The following is a 10131-nucleotide window of genomic DNA, read 5'->3' as shown; positions in this document are numbered from 1 at the left end:
AGTATTTTAGTACCATCAGTAGTATTTTGGTACTATCAGTAGTACTTTGGTAGTATTTTGGTACCATCAGTAGTATTTTGGTACCATCAGTAGTATTTTGGTAGTATTTTGGTACCATCAGTAGTACTTTGGTAGTATTTTGGTACCATCAGTAGTATTTTGGTAGTATTTTGGTACCATCAGTAGTATTTTGGGACCATCAGCAGTATTTTGGTACCATCAGTACTATTTTGGTAGTATTTTAGTACCATTAGTAGTATTTTGGTACTATCAGTAGTACTTTGGTAGTATTTCGGTACCATCAGTAGTATTTTGGTACCATCAGTAGTACTTTGGTAGTATTTTGGTACCATCAGTAGTATTTTGGTAGTATTTTGGTACCATCAGTAGTATTTTGGTACCATCAGTAGTATTTTGGTACAATCAGTAGTAATTTGGTACCATCAATAGTATTTTGGTACAATCAGTAGTAATTTGGTACCATCAATAGTATTTTGGTACCATTAGTAGTGCTTTGGTAGTATTTTGGTACCATCAGTAGTATTTTGGTACCATCAGTAGTACGTTGGTACCATCAGCAGTATTTTGGTAGTATTTTGGTACCATCAGTAATATTTTGGTAGTATTTTGGTACCATCAGTAGTATTTTGGTACCATCAGTAGTACGTTGGTACCATCAGTAGTAATTTGGTAGTATTTTTGTACCATCAGTAGTATTTTGGTACAATCAGTATTATTTTGGTACCATCAGTAGTATTTTGGTAGTATTTTGGTACCATCAGTAGTATTTTGGTACCATCAGTATTATTTTGGTACCATCAGTAGTATTTTGGTAGTATTTTGGTACCATCAGTAGTATTTTGGTACCATCAGTAGTACTTTGGTAGTATTTTGGTACCATCAGTAGTATTTTGGGACCATCAGTAGTATTTTGGGACCATCAGTAGTACTTTGGTAGTATTTTCGTACCACCAGTAGTATTTTGGTACCATCAGGTGTATTTTGGTACCGTCAGTAGTATTTTGGTAGTATTTTGGTAGTATTTAAGTACCATCAGTAGTATTTTGGTACTATCAGTAGTACTTTGGTAGTATTTTGGTACCATCAGTAGTATTTTGGTACCATCAATAGTATTTTGGTACCATCAGTAGTATTTTGGTAGTATGTTGGTACCATCAGTAGTATTTTGGTACCATCAGTAGTATTTTGGTACCATCAGTAGTATTTTGGTAGTATGTTGGTACCATCAATAGTATTTTGGTACCATCAGTAGTACCTTGGTAGTATTTTGGTACCATCAGTAGTATTTTGGTAGTATTTTGGTACCATCAGTAGTATTTTGGTAGTATTTTGGTACCATCAGTAGTATTTTGGTAGTATTTTGGTACCATCAGTAGTATTTTGGTAGTATTTTGGTACAATCAGTAGTATTTTGATACCATTAGTAGTACTTTGGTAGTATTTTGGTACCATCAGTAGTATTTTGGTACCGTCAGTAGTATTCTGGTACCATCAGTAGTATTTTGGTACCATCAGTAGTACTTTGGTACCATCAGTAGTATTTTGGTAGTATTTTGGTACCATCAGTAATATTTTGGTACCATCAGTAGTATTTTGGTACAATCAGTAGTATTTTGGTACCATTAGTAGTACTTTGGTAGTATTTTGGTACCATCAGTAGTATTTTGGTACCATCAGTAATATTTTGGTACCATCAGTAGTATTTTGGTACAATCAGTAGTATTTTGGTACCATCAGTAGTATTTTGGTAGTATGTTGGTACCATCAATAGTATTTTGGTACCATCAGTAGTACCTTGGTAGTATTTTGGTACCATCAGTAGTATTTTGGTAGTATTTTGGTACCATCAGTAGTATTTTGGTAGTATTTTGGTACCATCAGTAGTATTTTGGTAGTATTTTGGTACAATCAGTATTATTTTGATACCATTAGTAGTACTTTGGTAGTATTTTGGTACCATCAGTAGTATTCTGGTACCATCAGTAGTATTTTGGTACCATCAGTAGTACTTTGGTACCATCAGTAGTATTTTGGTAGTATTTTGGTACCATCAGTAATACTTTGGTACCATCAGTAGTATTTTGGTACAATCAGTAGTATTTTGGTACCATTAGTAGTACTTTGGTAGTATTTTGGTACCATCAGTAGTATTTTGGTACCATCAGTAGTATTTTGGTACCATCAGTAGTAATTTGGTACCATCAGTAGTATTTTGGTACAATCAGTAGTATTTTGGTACCATTAGTAGTACTTTGGTAGTATTTTGGTACCATCAGTTGTATTTTGGTACCATCAGTAGTATTTTGGTACAATCAGTAGTATTTTGGTACCATTAGTAGTACTTTGGTAGTATTTTGGTACCATCAGTTGTATTTTGGTACCATCAGTAGTATTTTGGTAGTATTTTGGTGCCATCAGTAATATTTTGGTAGTATTTTGGTACCATCAGTAGTATTTTGGGACCATCAGTAGTATTTTGGTAGTATTTTGGTACCATCAGTAGTATTTTGGTACCATCAGGAGTATTGTGGTAGTATTTTGGTACCATCAAGTAGTATTTTGGTACCGTCAGTAGTACTTTCTTAGTATTTTGGTACCATCAGTAGTATTTTGGTACCATCAGTAGTATTTTGGTAGGATTTTGGTACCATCAGTAGTATTTTGGTACCATCAGTAGTATTTTGGTAGTATTTTGGTACCATCAGTAGTATTTTGGTACCATCAGGAGTATTGTGGTAGTATTTTGGTACCATCAAGTAGTATTTTGGTACCGTCAGTAGTACTTTCTTAGTATTTTGGTACCATCAGTAGTATTTTGGTACCATCAGTAGTATTTTGGTAGGATTTTGGTACCATCAGTAGTATTTTGGTACCATCAGTAGTATTTTGGTAGTATTTTAGTACCATCAGTAGTACTTTGGTAGTATTTTGGTACCATCAGTAGTATTTTGGTAGTATTTTGGTACCATCAATAGTATTTTGGTACCATCAGTAGTATTTTGGTAGTATTTTGGTACCATCAGTAGTATTTTGGGACCATCAGTAGTATTTTGGGACCATCAGTAGTACTTTGGTAGTATTTTCGTACCACCAGTAGTATTTTGGTACCATCAGGTGTATTTTGGTACCGTCAGTAGTATTTTGGTAGTATTTTGGTACCATCAGGTGTATTTTGGTACCATCAGTAGTATTTTGGTACCATCAGTAGTATTTTGGTAGTATTTTGGTACCATCAGTAGTATTTTGGTACCATCAGTAGTATTTTGGTACCATCAGTAGTATTTTGGTAGTATTTTGGTACCATCAGTAGTATTTTGGTACCATCATTAGTATTTTGGTACCATCAGTAGTATTTTTGTACCATCAGTAGTATTTTGGTAATATTTTGGTACCATCAGTAGTATTTTGGTAGTATTTTCGTACCATCAGTAGTATTTTGGTAGTATTTTAGTACCATCAGTAGTATTTTGGTATCAGTAGTACTTTGGTAGTATTTTGGTACCATCAGTAGTATTTTGGTACCATCAGTAGTATTTTGGTACCATCAATAGTATTTTGGTACCATCAGTAGTATTTTGGTAGTATGTTGGTACCATCAGTAGTATTTTGGTACCATCAGTAGTATTTTGGTACCATCAGTAGTATTTTGGTAGTATTTTGGTACCATCAGTAGTATTTTGGTACCATCAGTAGTATTTTGGTACAATCAGTAGTAATTTGGTAGTATTTTGGTACCATCAGTAGTATTTTGGTACCATTAGTAGTACTTTGGTAGTATTTTGGTACCATCAGTAGTATTCTGGTACCATCAGTAGTATTTTGGTACCATCAGTAGAACTTTGGTACCATCAGTAGTATTTTGGTACCATCAGTAGTATTTTGGTAGTATTTTGGTACCATCAGTAGTATTTTGGTACCATCAGTAGTATTTTGGTACAATCAGTAGTAATTTGGTAGTATTTTGGTACCATCAGTAGTATTTTGGTACCATTAGTAGTACTTTGGTAGTATTTTGGTACCATCAGTAGTATTCTGGTACCATCAGTAGTATTTTGGTACCATCAGTAGAACTTTGGTACCATCAGTAGTATTTTGGTACCATCAGTAGTATTTTGGTAGTATTTTGGTACCATCAGTAGTATTTTGGTACCATCAGTAATATTTTGGTACCATCAGTAATATTTTGGTACCATCAGTAATATTTTGGTACCATCAGTAGTATTTTGGTAGTATTTTGGTACCATCAGTAGTATTTTGGTACCATCAGTAGTATTTTGGTACCATCAGTAATATTTTGGTAGTATTTTGGTACCATCAGTATTATTTTGGTACCATCAGTAGTATTTTGGTAGTATTTTGGTACCATCAGTAGTATTTTGGTACCATCAGTAGTATTTTGGTACCATCAATAGTATTTTGGTACCATCAGTAGTATTTTGGTAGTATTTTGGTACCATTAAGTAGTATTTTGGTACCATCAGTAGTACTTTGGTAGTATTTTGGTACCATCAGTAGTATTTTCTTACCATCAGTAGTATTTTGGCACCGTCAGTAGTACTTTCTTAGTATTTTGGTACCATCAGTAGTATTTTGGTACCATCAGTAGTATTTTGGTACCATCAGTAGTATTTTGGTAGTATTTTGGTACCATTAAGTAGTATTTTGGTAGTATTTTAGTACCATCAGTAGTACTTTGGTAGTATTTTGGTACCATCAGTAGTATTTTGGTAGTATTTTGGTACCATCAGTAGTATTTTGGTAGTATTTTGGTACCATCAGTAGTATTCTGGTACCATCAGTAGTATTTTGGTACCATCAGTAGTATTTTGGTACAATCAGTAGTAATTTGGTAGTATTTTGGTACCATCAGTAGTATTTTGGTACCATTAGTAGTACTTTGGTAGTATTTTGGTACCATCAGTAGTATTTTGGTACCATTAGTAGTACTTTGGTAGTATTCTGGTACCATCAGTAGTATTTTGGTACCATCAGTAGAACTTTGGTACCATCAGTAGTATTTTGGTACCATCAGTAGTATTTTGGTAGTATTTTGGTACCATCAGTAGTATTTTGGTACCATCAGTAGTATTTTGGTACCATCAGTAATATTTTGGTAGTATTTTGGTACCATCAGTAGTAATTTGGGACCATCAGTAGTATTTTGGTACCATAAGTAGTATTTTGGTACCATCAGTAATATTTTGGTAGTATTTTGGTACCGTCAGTTGTATTTTGGTAGCATCAGTAGTAATTTGGGACCATCAGTAGTATTTTGGTACCATCAGGAGTATTGTGGTAGTATTTTGGTACCATTAAGTAGTATTTTGGTACCATCAGTAGTATTTTGGTACCATCAATAGTATTTTGGTTCCATCAGTAGTATTTTGGTAGTATTTTGATACCATTAAGTAGTATTTTGGTACCATCAGTAGTACTTTGGTAGTATTTTGGTACCATTAGTAGTACTTTGGTAGTATTTTGGTACCATCAGTAGTATTTTGGTAGTATTTTGGTACCATCAGTAGTATTTTGGTACCATCAGTAGTAATTTGGTAGTATTTTGGTACCATCAGTAGTATTCTGGTACCATCAGTAGTATTTTGGTACCATCAGTAGAACTTTGGTACCATCAGTAGTATTTTGGTACCATCAGTAGTATTTTGGTAGTATTTTGGTACCATCAGTAGTATTTTGGTACCATCAGTAGTATTTTGGTACAATCAGTAGTAATTTGGTAGTATTTTGGTACCATCAGTAGTATTTTGGTACCATTAGTAGTACTTTGGTAGTATTTTGGTACCATCAGTAGTATTCTGGTACCATCAGTAGTATTTTGGTACCATCAGTAATATTTTTGTACCATCAGTAATATTTTGGTACCATCAGTAATATTTTGGTACCATCAGTAGTATTTTGGTAGTATTTTGGTACCATCAGTAGTATTTTGGTACTATCAGTAGTATTTTGGTACCATCAGTAATATTTTGGTAGTATTTTGGTACCATCAGTAGTAATTTGGGACCATCAGTAGTATTTTGGTACCATCAGTAGTATTTTGGTAGTATTTTGGTACCATCAGTAGTATTTTGGTAGTATTTTGGTACCATCAGTAATATTTTGGTAGTATTTTGGTACCATCAGGAGTAATTTGGGACCATCAGTAGTATTTTGGTACCATCAGTAGTAATTTGGGACCATCAGTAGTATTTTGGTACCATCAGTAGTATTTTGGTAGTATTTTGGTACCATCAGTAGTAATTTGGGACCATCAGTAGTATTTTGGTACCATCAGTAGTATTTTGGTAGTATTTTGGTACCATCAGGAGTAATTTGGGACCATCAGTAGTATTTTGGTACCATCAGTAGTAATTTGGGACCATCAGTAGTATTTTGGTACCATCAGTAGTATTTTGGTAGAATTTTGGTACCATCAGTAGTATTTTGGTACCATCAGTAGTATTTTGGTACCATCAATAGTATTTTGGTACCATCAGTAGTATTTTGGTACCATCAATAGTATTTTGGTACCATCAGTAGTATTTTGGTACCATCAATAGTATTTTGGTACCATCAGTAGTATTTTGGTACAACCAGTAGTATTTTGGTAGTATTTTGGTACCATCAGGAGTAATTTGGGACCATCAGTAGTATTTTGGTACCATCAGTAGTAATTTGGGACCATCAGTAGTATTTTGGTACCATCAGTAGTATTTTGGTAGTATTTTGGTACCATCAGGAGTAATTTGGGACCATCAGTAGTATTTTGGTACCATCAGTAGTATTTTGGTAGAATTTTGGTACCATCAGTAGTATTTTGGTACCATCAGTAGTATTTTGGTACCATCAATAGTATTTTGGTACCATCAGTAGTATTTTGGTACCATCAATAGTATTTTGGTACCATCAGTAGTATTTTGGTACCATCAATAGTATTTTGGTACCATCAGTAGTATTTTGGTACCATCAATAGTATTTTGTTACCATCAGTAGTATTTTGGTACCATCAGTAGTATTTTGGTACCATCAGTAGTATTTTGGTAGTATTTTGGTACCATTAAGTAGTATTTTGGTACCATCAGTAGTACTTTGGTAGTATTTTGGTACCATCAGTAGTATTTTCTTACCATCAGTAGTATTTTGGCACCGTCAGTAGTACTTTCTTAGTATTTTGGTACCATCAGTAGTATTTTGGTACCATCAGTAGTATTTTGGTACCACCAGTAGTACTTTGGTAGTATTTTGGTACCATCAATAGTATTTTGGTAGTATTTTGGTACCATCAGTAGTATTTTGGTACCATCAGTAGTATTTTGGTAGTATTTTGGTACCATTAAGTAGTATTTTGGTACCATCAGTAGTACTTTGGTAGTATTTTGGTACCATCAGTAGTATTTTCTTACCATCAGTAGTATTTTGGCACCGTCAGTAGTACTTTCTTAGTATTTTGGTACCATCAGTAGTATTTTGGTACCATCAGTAGTATTTTGGTACCACCAGTAGTACTTTGGTAGTATTTTGGTACCATCAATAGTATTTTGGTAGTATTTTGGTACCATCAGTAGTATTTTGGTACCATCAGTAGTATTTTGGTAGTTTTCTGGTACCATCAGTAGTATTTTGGTACCATCAGTAGTATTTTGGGACCATCAGTAGTATTTTGGTACCTTCAGTAGTAGTTTGGTAGTCTTTTGGTACCATCAGTAGTATTTTGGTACCATCAGTAGTATTTTGGTAGTATTTTGGTACCATCAGTAGTATTCTTGTACCATCAGTAGTATTTTGGGCTAGAGGGCAAATAAATGCATTTAAATGCAGTAACTTATGTGTCCACTAGAGGGAAAATAAATGCATTTAAATGCAGTAACTTCTAAGTCCACCAGAGGGCAAATAAATGCATTTAAATGCAGTAACTTATGTGTCCACTAGAGGGAAAATAAATGCATTTAAATGCAGTAACTTCTAAGTCCACCAGAGGGCAAATAAATGCATTTAAATGCAGTAACTTATGTGTCCACCAGAGGGCAAATAAATGCATTTAAATGCAGTATTTCATGTGTCCACTAGAGGGCAAATAAGTAATTTTAATGCAGTACTTTTTGTGTCCACTAGAGGGCAAATAAATGCATTTAAATGCAGTATCGTATATGTCCACTAGAGGGCAAATAAATGCATTTAAATGCAGTAACTTATATGTCCACTAGAGGGCAAATCAATGCATTTAAATGCAGTAACTTATGTGTCCACTAGAGGGCAAATAAATGCATTTAAATGCAGTAACTTATATGTCCACTAGAGGGCACATAAATGCATTTAAAAACGGCAATTTAGTCTAGAAGTGTTAGTAGTCTAGAACCTGCAGGATTTAAATCTAATTTTAATTCTAAGTGATCTGTTCTTTTTTTATTGGATCTGTTTTTATCTTGGTGTTGAATACATGCATGAAAAACGCACTGATGCTGCTGCTGCTGTAACACTTTAATTTCCTGCAAAGGATTAATAAAGTATCTTATTTTATCTAATCTAATCTAATCTAATCTTATCTAATCTAATCTAATCTTATCTTATCTTATCTTATCTCAGAGCTTCTCCAAGAGGAACCTGGACCCGGTTCACGAGTCCAGACTTCAGACTGGAAATGATTCCATCCAAAGTTCTGGTGGTTCGTCCAACTGAAAATGTTTAAAAAACCTAAATCGTAAATGCATGTTGTTTGTGAAAGCTCTTAAATCAAGTTGAAATCCTACAGTTTGATGTTTTGTTTCAGGTTTTATTTAAGGTTTTGTTTCAGGTTTTATTTCAGGTTTTGTTTCAGGTTTTATTTCAGGTTTTATTTCAGGTTTTATTTCAGGTTTTATTTCCGGTACGTTTATTTACTTTATTTAGTGAGTTGTCTGTTTTTAATTGTCCCAGTTTTAAAGTTTCTCTGTCTCGGCTGCATTGTTTCTCAACGTCCGACCTGTTAAATAAAGGTTAAATTAGAAATAAAACAAATAACACACCAGTACTTTTATTCATTATTAATTGTTTATTATTATTAACATAGCAGCAAATACACACATACTTTCATCTTTAACACTGGAAACATCTTGGCAGGAGGAGAATTTAGTTTATGATTCTTTGAAAAGCATGTTGATCAGTAACATTTACAGAAAATCAAATAAAAACTAGAAGATGTTTGAATCATGAGATGATATTTGGACTAAACCTTTCGGCCTTCATGGAAGTTCTAGAAAAGCAGTAAAAAGCAGTTTTAGGACTTTGGTTTTACTTTTCAACTCTCTTTTATCCACATTAAAGTACAACGTATTACAATGTGACACCAGAATAAAAGCAGCTCTGAAGCTGCAGTTCATTCAACGTTAGTGAGGATTCACATTTTTTCAAGTGCAGTTAAAACCTCAGAGAAGTAACACTAAACAATGTTAGCGCTGCAGATAACATGTTATAACACTATTATAACATGTTATAATGGTGTTATAACATGTTATAACATGTTGTAGCTATGTTATAACATGTTATGATGGTGTTATAACATGTTATAACTATATTTTAAAATGTTATAATGATGTTATAACATGTTATAACTATATTTTAAAATGTTATAATGATGTTATAACATGTTATAACTATATTTTAAAATGTTATAATGGTGTTATAACATGTTATAGCTATGTTATAACATGTTACAATGGTGTTATAACATGTTATGATGGTGTTATAACATGTTATAACTATATTTTAAAATGTTATAATGATGTTATAACATGTTATAACTATGTTCAACATGTTATAACTATGTTTAACATGTTATAATGATGTTATAACATTTTATAGCTATATTTTAACATGTTATAATGATGTTATAACATGTTATAACTATATTTTAACATGTTATAATGATGTTATAACATGTTATAACTATGTTTAACATGTTATAATGATGTTATAACATTTTATAGCTATATTTTAACATGTTAGAAACTATATTTTAACATGGTGTAACTATGTTTTAACATATTATAATGATGTTTTAACATGTTATAATGATGTTATAACATGTTCTAACATGTTATAAGTATATTATAACGTGTTATAATATGTTATAACATG

Source organism: Cololabis saira, chromosome 23 (genome assembly GCF_033807715.1).
Source record: "Cololabis saira isolate AMF1-May2022 chromosome 23, fColSai1.1, whole genome shotgun sequence".
In the NCBI taxonomy this organism is placed as follows: Eukaryota; Metazoa; Chordata; class Actinopteri; order Beloniformes; family Belonidae; genus Cololabis; species Cololabis saira.
The sequence above is the reverse complement of the archived record's forward strand: the minus strand, read 5'-3'. Positions refer to the sequence as shown.